The sequence below is a fragment of the Hibiscus syriacus genome, unplaced genomic scaffold (genome assembly GCF_006381635.1).
Source record: "Hibiscus syriacus cultivar Baekdansim isolate YM2019G1 unplaced genomic scaffold, ASM638163v2 tig00110865_pilon, whole genome shotgun sequence".
In the NCBI taxonomy this organism is placed as follows: Eukaryota; Viridiplantae; Streptophyta; class Magnoliopsida; order Malvales; family Malvaceae; genus Hibiscus; species Hibiscus syriacus.
Genome location: NW_024062894.1, coordinates 1,245,923 through 1,258,943, shown reverse-complemented (window position 1 = coordinate 1,258,943; position 13,021 = coordinate 1,245,923).

The window sequence follows — 13,021 nt, the reverse complement described above, 5'->3', positions numbered from 1 at the left end:
GGTTCACCTTGTTTTTATCCTTTGATCTTGTTGACTTGATTTTTTTAATTAGAGTTGCCTCCTAGATTGATCTTCTAATTAGAGTTGGCATAGACTACTCCCAGAAAATAAGGTAAATATGCTTTAATTCTCTTTATTATTATTATCAGGAAAGTAGAGTCTTGCATAGAATCTAACGTAAATAACCTAAATTAGCACTATAAAAGGGATAATACATATTAATTAATAATAAAATATTAACCAGATAAAACGCACATAAGGAAATTTTAGGAATTGAAAATGTTGCGGGAAAAATGGCTGGAATTTAAATTCAAGGAGTTTTCATAAAAAAAGGAACTTTTCAATTGGACGAATGTTTGACTTTGAGGCGATATAAATATATTATTTTCTACACACTTTTATCATCCTTGGAAACCCTAATTTTCATAGTTTTCTTTTATTTTTTCTCATATAGTCTCCATGACAGCCTAAAAAACTTTGAGAAAATAACACTTGGACATGAAGCAAGTTGCAACCATGTGAGCGGTGGTTGATGAATGATTTGGATTCATCTTAGCAATTTAGATCGAACTTGATAAGGGGTTTTATTTTGTTATGATAGTTTGCTTTTATTTTATGTTGATGTTAGACTTGGATATTTATTTTGAATATTTTTTTATGAATTTAATGTCTATTTGATTTGCTTTGGTATTATTGGTTGGTGTTGTTTCAATTTAATTTTTAGCTTGTTTGCAGATATATAAAATGCCCAGTAATACTGTGAGAGTGGCTACATCATGAATAGCATCAGTGTCTGTGAAAGTAATATTTAGAATAAAAGAGATTTATGTTGACTGTTTTATCATATAATCTTTTGTACACTTATTTGAATTTCTATAGAAATATAGTCCTTCTTGTATGTTGTTGTAAAATATTTTCGAGAGAAATATTACCTAGTAGCTTAAAACTAGACACTTTAATTGTAATGCTACAACGCTATTAATTGCATGCTACTATTTGACATCCCATAATCCTATGCCTAGATCGATCATTGCTTCATTTACTTTTGATATAGTCTCATTTATTCTATTATGTTTTCTATTATATTGCTTCCTACATCAACAATACACTATTTTATGTTTGTTGCATAACAATTCTATAAAATAATACTAATCTTTGTGGATACGATACTTGACGCACTTGTTGCGTCTACTTTTTCTACTTGATAAATGATAATGTATACTTGCACTGTTTGTTGTTATATTATTCGAATTATCAAGTTTTTGGCGTTATTTCCAGGGATTATTGTCATTATATTTAGAGTTGTTTTTAATTTTTATTTATTAACTTTATTTTTATTCTTTTTAGGTACTTTTAGCTAGACGTTGTTGGTTCCTTCCACATAGCAACAACTGAGACTTAGTACCTTTCGATCCAAAGATAGAGAGAACTTTTCACCAAATGAGACATCAAAATCAAAAACATCAAAACATGAATCAGAATGTTGTGGGCAACGAAGGTGAATTACCATGGTCAATTGAGGATAATCAGAATCTCCCAAATAACAATGGGCCAAATAATGTAAGGATTTCACCCTTGTACAATGAATTGATGTGGCCAAGTTACCATGACATTGATGACAAAAATAGGCCAAGACGAGAGCACATAGTTCCAATTCTAGATGACTTAAAACCTAGTTTTGTTCAATCGGCCATCTATGCTACCCACTTTGAGTTAAAGCTAATGATGTTCCAAATAATGCAATCAATGGGTCAATATAATAGAATGCAAACCGAGGACCCCAGAGCACACTTGTTAGCATTTATAGAAGTGTGTGATTCGTTCGTACAACAAGGAGTGCCTAAAAAACCCTTGAAACTGAAATTGTTCACGTACTCACTTCATGACAAAGCTAATGTGTGCCTTGATTTGCTGCCACCTGGTGCTATAGCATCAAGGAATGAACTTGCTCAAAAGGTCTTGCTACGATTCAACCCTCCCAACATGAATGCTAGATTTAGGAATGGCGTCACATCTTTCAAGAAATAGGAAAATAAAAACCTTTATGAAGCTTGGGAATTATTTAAAGATATACTATGAAAATGTCAATGCATGGTTTCCAACATTGGACACAAATGGAGATATTATACAATGGACTTAATATGCAAACAAGGATGATTATAGATGCTTTTGTCAATGAAGCATTTTTAGACAAGTCATACAACAGAGATTATGATATCTTGGAGAGAATTTCCAAAAATGACTACCAAAATCCCAATACAAAGATTATTTTATATAGATACGTGATTGTAGCAGTGGAAAATGATGCTTTGAACACAATTTCCACACAAGTGAAAACATTGACAAAAATGATTAAGATAGGAATGAGGTAAAAGCTACATCTCTTATTAATTGTGTTTATTATGGTGATAACCATAATTTTGATGAATGTTCACAAAACCCTAAGTCTATGTATTTTTTGAGAAATTAGAACAAGAATGACAATGCCCATGCTTATGGGAACACTTACAATCTGAACTTCTGAAATCATCCCAACTTGTCTTGGAGAAGTCAAAATGTAGTCAACCCCAATACGACACTACAATCATATTTTAGGAATACACAACAACATTATTCGCAGCATTAGTATGCTAAATAATTTTTTAACCTTAGTGATCGAAGGAGCAATTGGAGTTACTTCAGACTGGCTTCCTCCCATATACCCCCGCTAACTGTTGTAGCTTATGTTTGTTTTGAGTACGCTTGACTTTCTTTGTCTGGTTTTGTCCAGCTTTGCATTGCTTGCCTTGGAATCAACCCAGTTGGACAAATCTTTCGCTCACTGGAAAGAGAAAACATGTGACTAGATCGTTCTGAAGACGGATGTGACGGAAAGAAGTGGCATTTGGAAGTGTTTCTGACTTAACATTTCCCAACTTGTGAAAGAAAGGCATTTTCGGGGACTAGCTTGCTTTCTATCATACCCTTATTATATTATTTATATTCACCCGCCTTATTTTTTTTCCTTTTCCTCATGGGGGGTTTCCCCTTTCTTTTTAATGTTAATGATGGGTTCAAGGGTTACTCTATCCCAAAGGAGCCTATGTTGAAGAATCAATCACATCATCAATCAATACCACAACAACAATGCAACATTCAACAAAATTTTCAAGGGCAGTCTTCTAACGAATCCTTAGCTTTAGCATCAACATTGCTTGAGTCTATTTTGATGGAGTACATCTCAAGAAATGAAGTTGTGATCTAAAGAGAGTCATTATCGCTGAGAGCATTAGAGAATCAAGTTGGACAACTAGCTAGTGCACTTAAAAATAGACCATAAGAAGCATTGCCATGTGACACTGAAGTTTCAAGGGCTTAAGGGAAAGCTCATTACAATGAGGATTACAAAGCCGTCACAACACGTAGTGGACTCCACATAGGAAAATCAAATGATGAAAATAAGGAGACGGTTGAGAGGCATGAACAACAATCTAAAGGTAATGAGTTGAAAATGGAAATTGAGATACTAACATTGGATGACACAACAAAAGATGTAGGATAGAGCAGTAATTCTGGGACATTGCATCAAGCAATGCCAACAACAATGCCACCTATGATGCCACCAGCATTGCCAATGCAACATAATCCTAGACCTCCACCTCCATTTCCTCAACGATTACAGAAAAGCAACGAGGATAAACAATTTAAGAATTTTCTTGACGTGCTACAAAATTTACATTTTAACGTACCATTACTGGAAGCATTGGATCAAACATTGAACTACGTTAAATTTATGAAAGAGGTATTTTCCAAGAAACGTAGGATTGATGATTTTTATACTGTTGCACTAATTGAATGGTATAGCACCATGGTCATGAGTAGATTCCTAGAAAATCTAAAAGATCCAATATCATTTTTTATTCCTTGTGTTATTTGAAATGAATTCATGGGTAGAGCATTGTGCGATTTAGGTTCCAATATTAACTTAATGTCTTTATCTACTTTAAAAAAATTTGGCATTGTCAAGGCTCGACCTATTGCTATGACACTTCAACTTACTGATCGATTCATTGTTCACCTTGAGGGTACAATAAATAATATACGAGTCCAAGTGGACAAATTTATTTTTCTAACAGACTTCATTATTTTGGACAGTGAATATGACAAAGAAGTTTCAATCATACTGAGATGACCTTTTCTTACTACAGGTATAGTGATATTCAATTATGAAAAAAGAGAACTTAATTTACGTCTAAATGAATAACACAATGCCTTTAATGTTTTACATCCTATTACGAATGATGATAATGTTAAATGTCATATTATTGACACCATTGATGAAATTGTGCATGAACATACAGATGAATGCCACAACATTAAGGTTGACACTCCTAATGTGTAGTAATAGTAGAATCAGATGAGACAAACCATGAAGATATTAAGTCAATTGATGGGAATCAATGTTTCTACCTTGATCTTGGCATCAACTACAGTTTTGCCCCACTAATACTGACTATAGAGTCACAACATGAACACTTGAGGAAAACTGGGAATGCTACCAAGGAGCAAAAAAATACAACAACATCCAATGCATGAAGGAATGTTCTCAAAAAACTCTAGGCAATAAAGGCTCTCATACGAAAATTCACCCCGTGAAGCCTTAACATATCTATGGTGACAATGAAAAAGTGAGCTTCATGACTGATTCCTACAAGCAAGACTTTTTCTTTGAACAATGTTTTGATCCCATAAGTACAAAAGACCTGAAGTAACATGATTATGTCAAAACAACCTTTGAGAACCAAATATGAATATCATTTTACTGGGACCTAGGAGAAGTTACCATAAATATCCGTTTCACTATGTGAAATCATATTTTATTACTGTCAGTAAGTAAATTTTAACATTAGATTAATTTTTTTTTATCTTTATTTCATTTAAGTTTTTTTAGGTTAGGTTCCTACATCGACCACTGCACCATTATTCATCACATGCTACCTTTGCTTCACAATATCGGTTGGACTTACAAACAAATTTTACTTCCCAACATTTTCTTGCATTCCATATTGTCATTAATGTAGTGTTAGTAGTACGTCCATACAGTTAGTGTTGCATAACATCTTCAACAACATCAGGGGAGTATTATAGTTCCTTCTCCCATGTCTTATTTTATTTTATTTTATTTCTTTTACATACATTGAGGGCAATGCACATCTCAAGTTTGGGGTTGTGTTGTTCATGATATGTGCATTTGTCATGTTCATGTTTTTTATTGTTGATTTGAGCTTGCCACAATATTTATATAGATACAAAATTGACAAGACTTTGAATCTATGATGAGACAAATACTGATAGTAATCTAATGTTGAGAATCTTAGAATTTACAGATAACTTGATTTTGCCTTAATGATTCTTAGGATGCTATAATTATTTAACGAATATCGAGCTTGGTTCACTTGTGGGTATTTTGGAGAATATTAAGTTATATTGCAAATTAAAAAAAACAAAAAAATAAAAAAATCTAAGTTTTGTGTAAACTACTAGAAGTGCCCATCTAGTCTAACAGAATAAATTTTTCATAGCAAACTTTTAGCTCTAGGACACTCTACTTCTAAGACAAGTCCGGTACGCTTAGTGAATACTAAGTAATAAAGTTAGGCTTGAATACCATGAGTGATTCAAAGTCTTTATAGTATGACTCTACCCGAAAGGCTAAGGGGTTCGTTGTTGAAAACATCTTACTACTCGAGTATTGGTTGGTAGTTGTGATGAGTTGAAGCTGTAGTTAAACTAAATAGTAATTATTATGGCATCTTTTACTTAATTAATTACTTTCATAATTATGATATTCTCTGCAAATACCCATAGTGGTAAACTTTCACGACTAAGTTTAAACACATGCATGAGTATTAAAAGATTATTTCAGTTGATTTCTTTTTGTCTTGAGATTCAAATTTGATTGGTAGAAAATTGCTAAGGTTATAAGATTACAAGTTTAAGGAAAGTGTAAGAGTTATGTTGTCTAATTACTGAGGGAAAGTTGTTGTCAAGCATTGCTTGAGGACAAGCAAACACATAGGTTTGGGGGAGTGATAACTCTACATAAGTGTTATTATTTAGAGCCTTTTCACTTAGGTTTATGTTTGAATTTTAGCATATTATAATCATATTTATATTTATTTTAGCATATTTTTCATCATTTTGCATATTGGGAGTGAATTGTTGATACTTGGGCTGATTTTGTTTTGCTACAAATTGATATAGTGATGTTGTGCCATTGTTAATGATGTAGTCATTGTTGTACTCTGATATTGGATTGGATTGTTAAGACGATTTTACAACAACTATTAAGTCACAAGACGATCGGAGAAATTTTAAGAATTGATAAAGTTACGGGAAAAATGGCTGGAATTTAATTCAAGGAGTTTTTAGAAAAGGGAACTTTTCTATTGGTGAAAAGTTTGGCTTTGAGGGACTATGAATATATTATTTCCTACACAAATTTCATCCTTGTAAAATACTAATTTTCATAGCCTTCCTTTATTTTTCTCTCATACTGCCACCATGGAAACCTGAAAACCTTTGGAAAACATCACTTGGATGTGAAGTAAGTTGCAACCGTGAGAACAATGGTTGAACATCGATTTGGCGTCGTCTTAGTGATTTGGATCAAGCTTGAAAAGGGGGTTTTATTTTGTTAAGATGATTTGTTTTTATTTTATGTTGATGTTGAATTTGGATCTTTATTTTGAATATATTTTATGAAATTAATGTTAATTGATTTGCTCTAGTATTATTGATTTGTGTTGCTTGGATTTAATTTTTGGCTTGTTTGTGTAGATATAAATTGCCCAGTAATGCTACGAGAGTGGCAACATCGTGAATAACATCAACATCCATGAGAACAACATTTAGCATAAAAGAGATTTTCATTGACTATTTTGTTGTAGCATTCTTAATACACTTATTTGAATTGCTATAGAGATATAGTACTTCTTGTAAGCTGCTGGTGAATATTTTTGAGAGAAGTATAACCTCCTAGGTTAATGCTAGAAACATCAATTGTAATACTACACCATTGTTAATTGCATACTACTATTTGAAATCCTTGAATCCTTTGCCTAAATCGATCATTGCTTTATTTACATGTGTTGTAATCTCATTCATTCTATTATGTTTTCTATTATATTGCTACAACATTGCTTTCTACATCAACAATAAACAATTTTACGTTTGTTACATAACAATTCTATGAAGTAATATTTGTCATTGTGGATATGATACTCGACGAATTTATTGCGTCCACTTTTACTACTTGATAAACGATGATGTATGCTTGCATTATTTACAGTTACATTACTCAAAACAATATTTTCTTAGGGTGGAAGATTCTATGACCCAATATTTTCTTAGAGTTGACCTTCAACTCAACAAGGAAAAACCACTTATTCTTCTATCTTTGGACCTACAATCCCACTGTCAAAGACACTGGTGCTATCATCTTCACCTATGTTTACAACATAGCTTGACTCAACGCTCAAAGAATATTCCAGTTGAACTTTGCCTAATTCACAAAGGCCGACCAACTAGGTACTTGAATTTTCATGCCTGAATCCTCTACACGAATATTTTTCCTACTTAATTCACATGACACCCAAAAGAATACATGCAGTTATGCCTATTGAAGGAACATGGACAACTAAGATAGCTAAAAACATACATTGCATCTCATGTACAACATCAACGCCTTGTTAATACCTCACTACGATTTGAAAAGTGGGATTGCACATACTCGAATTGGAAATAGGTTAATTTGCTCCCCTACTATCTTGCCCAAGCATAAAACTAACACCTCTTTGGGTAGGCTCTCAATCATTCTAAGCTACTGGGATCACCTCCCCAATCGAGCTAAAAAATCACCATCTAAACTAGGGTAATCCCTTACCATATGCTCTAAGGATCAACATCTATAGTACTTCCTAAAAAATTTAAATCACTTTTCGCAATGATTTTTACCATAATATTTGCACTCTGGATACCTCAAAACTCTATCAGAGCCTCCAAAGCTCGCCACAAAAGTTGGTAGTCTCATATGAGACCCTATATTAGACCCTTTACTCATATGGATTGACAAGGCTGACGTTACTTTCCTATACTAACACATACCTCTAGCTCTCTCTACCACTAACTGAGACATATCCACTGGTATACAAGCCTTTATACTTGGGCTACCTGATTTTCCCAACAATATCTTCCTCATAGTATGTACCTTCTCTATAGCCTAAGTCTATCGTGTTAACTTTAAAAACACCCTAGGCGGGTCCACCGCACCTCAAGGACTCAGTCGCAACTAACTCTAGAGCTTAACGACTTAACCAAAGAAAATCTCTCTCGTACACATACACTGAGCGATCTCCCTTAACTAGCTATTTGAACTGCATCCTCAACCCATCCATATGTGTCTCACTGATATATTTGCCTTTAAACTCGCTCAGGAACTGATACCACATAGGCATCTCTACTTGTAGAGCCATCTCTACAGTCTCCCACCAATCGATAGTATTACCCTTGAGCAAAGTGATGACACACTCTAACTTACCCTTGTGGGTAAGACGAAAATATCTCAAAGTCCTCATGGTCTCTCTCAACTGCTGATTGGCTGAAATCGAATCACCATCATTTGAATCAAAGAATTCAAATGTCTTATACCTCATCAGTCTCCCCACTAGAGACTCTATCTGTGCCAAGGTACTCTAGGTGACTGGCTAAATAGTCTACACTATAGGAAAAACGTCCACTATCTATATGATAGTGGAAATTAAACCTCTGAAGAAGGTCGTCTCTATGATTCTTACATCTAACGAAACCCCATGATCCTCTACCCTATGCAGGAACCCCTCACTAACACTACTAGGATGAGAGGCTCAACTCTCTATCCTGCCATTGAGACCACACTCGAAACTATCAGCCATCAAAATATTCATTAACATAGATAAAGAAAGGAAGCATCATTAGGATTCCAGACATATATGAGTACTTTCAGTACCTAGCAACAAGTATTCTCTGACACCTTATTAAACTGACCATTGGATCCTAAGTCTGACTCAACCTGACACTCTTATACCACTAAATATAAAACCCTAAACTCGATTATGACTAAAGTGTCACATTGGGCTGCTAAGGCAACCCCTGACTTTCAAAGACTGGTCATTTGCATTCCAAAACATAATGCATGGTATCAAAATATATATACAAGATAATTAAAAAATATTTTTTAAATCAATGCTCTCTGGGATAAAATTTAAAAACAAAATAATAAAAATCTGTGTTATAATTCTGAATACAATAATAAGGATCTTATGAATACATATGCCCACTAAAGATATAGTACAATACTCTAAAGGAGATGCTAGAAGTATTGATACGACGTTGCTCCACGATAAGCTCTAGCTGTAATACCCCAAAATTTAGACAATGACCAAAATGAAAATTTTGAAAGTTTGATGGTCAAAGTAGAAAGTTTGGGAAAAAAGTTTAGGGAATTAAGTGATAATTTCCTAAAAAGAATTTTATTCCATAAATATATGGTTTACTCTTGAGATTAGAGTTTTATTGAAATCATATTGTTGGATTTGGAATTTAGTAAAGAAAGAGTTAAAGTCGGTAAGGAATCGGTAAATTCTGATCGAATTGGAATTTTATAAAAATTTGAAGGATGTTATAAAATGGTTGGAAATATTATTTTAATATTTTGGATCAGAGAAATTTGGTCTGGAAATGTGCAAATTTGCATATTTAACCGAAACAGTAGAATTTAGTGACTAAAATGCAAGATTTGAACATTCAAGGTGAATTTCTGATGTCAAAGACAAAATAAATTATGTTTGACTTTGAAATATGGTATTGATCAGATTGCTAGGTTATGTGGGGAATATGGAAATTCATTAAGGGCAAAAGTGAAATTTCCTATTGAATGGAATAAAATATTCTATTATAATATATATATTAAGCATGTGTTAGATATTATATCATTAGAATATCAAATATAGTGGAGCAATTCAGCTTCTTCTTCATCAAAGGGCCGGCAGCTCCAATCTTGAAGGTAAGCATGTTTAGTTTTAATTTTGAACCTAATTCTTGAGAATTAGACAAAGTGTGGTTAGGAAAAATATTCTACTTTCAATTCTCTACATTTTGACATGAATATTACTAGGGTTTCATGTTCAAATTTATCTTGAGTTGATGAAGGGGATTTTGATTCTTGTGTTTTATGGGTTTTGAAGAGTTAAGTGATTTTAAAGAATTGGTTGTAAGAAATGATGAAGAACATAAGGATGAAGTTAAAGAAAACAGTTTGGATTTTGATTCTGGCAGTAGGTTCAAAAATTCACCAGAAAATATATAAAAATAATTTAGAGGTAATTTTTATATATTGTGTTCATATATGGATCTAGTTTGGTTAAAAAATTAGGGATCAATTTCAAGTTGTATACAAAAAGATATGAATTTTTAACCAAGGAAATATCAGAAAAATCGGACAGCAGAATTCTGTACAAAACAGATTCTGTTGGTGAACTTTGAAAATTCACCATAAATTGTACAGAATGAATTAGAAGGAGTTATTTATATGGATAGATTCATATTCGAGTCTAGTTTTTAACGGAAGAAACATAATTGAATTCCAGTGTTTATATCAATACAGAATAATGATTCTTTAAGGGTAGTACGAATTGTCTGAATTCTGGAAAATTGATGGGTTATAGTATAAGTGTTGTATAATTGATGTATTATGCTGGAAATTGTTGTTCAGGAATTGAAATGAATGTTAGATGTGAAATAATTTCAATACTGGAATTTTTGGTATTAAGAATCTAGGTGATAAAATGGTGAAGGACCATTTTGAGTAAATTGGAAAAGTGGGTTCCAATGTTAAAGGAATTAATAAGTATTGAATTATTTGGTGGAAATGAGTTTGAAGTATGCTATGAAATTATTGTGGGATATGGTTATGTTAGTACAATACTAACATATGTATTGTTATAAATTTGTGATTTATACAGATCATGGTTGATTTGCAATTGAAGCAAGTCAAGTATAAAAAGAGTATATTGTGGACAATAGTGAGGCTCATATATTTTGAACGACATAAAGTGTCAAGGTAAGTGCAATACATGCATGAAATTATACATGGATGTTTTATACATCATAAGGAAGACTTGCGATAAGTCGACCTTGTTTATATCGGCATGATTTTATATCATTTTTTATAAATTGACATTGAGATGTCAGAGTATGAAATTAAAATGCATTGATCATGAAAAAAAATGTGATATTTTACCATGAATGTTTTCGGGTATGAACTGCCCAATGTTAAATTTGATAATATACTTTGCCATGGATGGATCAAATAAAATAGACTATATCCCCAAGTAAGTCATTGAGGGACAGGGTATAGTTGGCATGCCATAGAGAATAGCAGCTGCAGGTTTATAATACACTTTGGTGTATATGGTGGGCACGACCTTATGTGTAATACACTTCGGTGCAAATATTACTCGAATACCCAGGGTCCTCAAGGTTTAATATGGGCAATTGGCTATGTATTATGTTTTATTGGTTAATAAATGGTAACCATGCAAATAAGCTTATGAGCTTACGGAATAATGGCAAGTATATTGGAAAAATAAGCTTACGAGCTTATGTAATTTAAATGGTAAGTATTTTGGTAAAATAAGCTTACGAGCTTATGGGATAAATGGTAAGAGATTTTATATTATGTTGATCATGGTAAAATATTGAATATGTTAGAAAAATGGTTTTATGGAAATTTGAGTTTTGATATTGAAAATCATGCATGAATTGTATTGCACTGTTAAATGTTTTAATTGCCTCACTAAGTTTATACTTAGCGTGTGATGATTTTCACACGTAGGTAAAAAAAACAAAGAATAAGAATAAAGAGTTCAGAACAACATCAAGCATCGAGAGGTATATTTCAATATCAGTAAGACATCCTATTGTAAAATTTGATTTTTGATAGTGGCATGTAATTTGAAAATGTTCAATTTATTTGTTTAATTAATTTTGGAAATTTTTATAGTGACTAAAGGTGAATTATTATGAATTAAATTGGGTACTATTCACTATTCATAATTAAAAATATTTTGAATTAAATTGGTTACAACGAAACGTAATTTTTATGATATGATAATTTTATATTTATCATTTACTATTTTAAGAAAATAAATTTTAAATTGCTTTCGAATCGTAAAATGGTTTTAGAAAATACGGGTGACATCCGTAATCTGTATAGGTATAAATATACGGGTTACGGGTGTTACATTTATTGGCATCAGAGCTACAGGTTTAGCCGATTCTAGGACTAAACCGAGGTTATTTTGAGTTAAAAAGTGTATACATGTCACTAGGATGTCAAGAGTTACTGATATTTGTATATATATTGTGATGATGTTTATAGGGAGTAAAAGTTATTCTTTACTAATGTATGATGATTCTGACTATGTTTAGTTGTTGAAATTAAAGACAAAGGTAATAAAGTCGAAATGGTTGAAAAGAATGTCGAGATTGAAATCGACAAAAAGGGAACATATATGACTTATATAAAAACACCTTAGAATGGTGGATGTTATAAAGGATTTTTCTCCATTTTGTGGAAAGAATCGATTTAAAAGTTTGAATGACTTACAAGAAAAATCGAATCGGATGAGGATCCAGAGGAGATTTCTGAATCTAGTGATGATTCTGAGGTTCTCCAGGTAAGTTTAAATAAGTGAGAAATATTTAAGCTAGGCAATAATTGTTAAAAGCATTGTTGATTTGAGCAAGAGGAAATACATAAGCGGTAATATGATTTCCGCTAAATGTTTAAAGAAAATTGAATTATTAGTAAATCAAATGGTTATGAGTTGGTTTGAAAATGGATATCAAGTCCATAAAATTGGATAGAGTTACCTTGTGAAGGTAAATATGTGAAAATGGATTGTCTAACTTTCCATTCTACAATGAATTATTGTTTAGATTG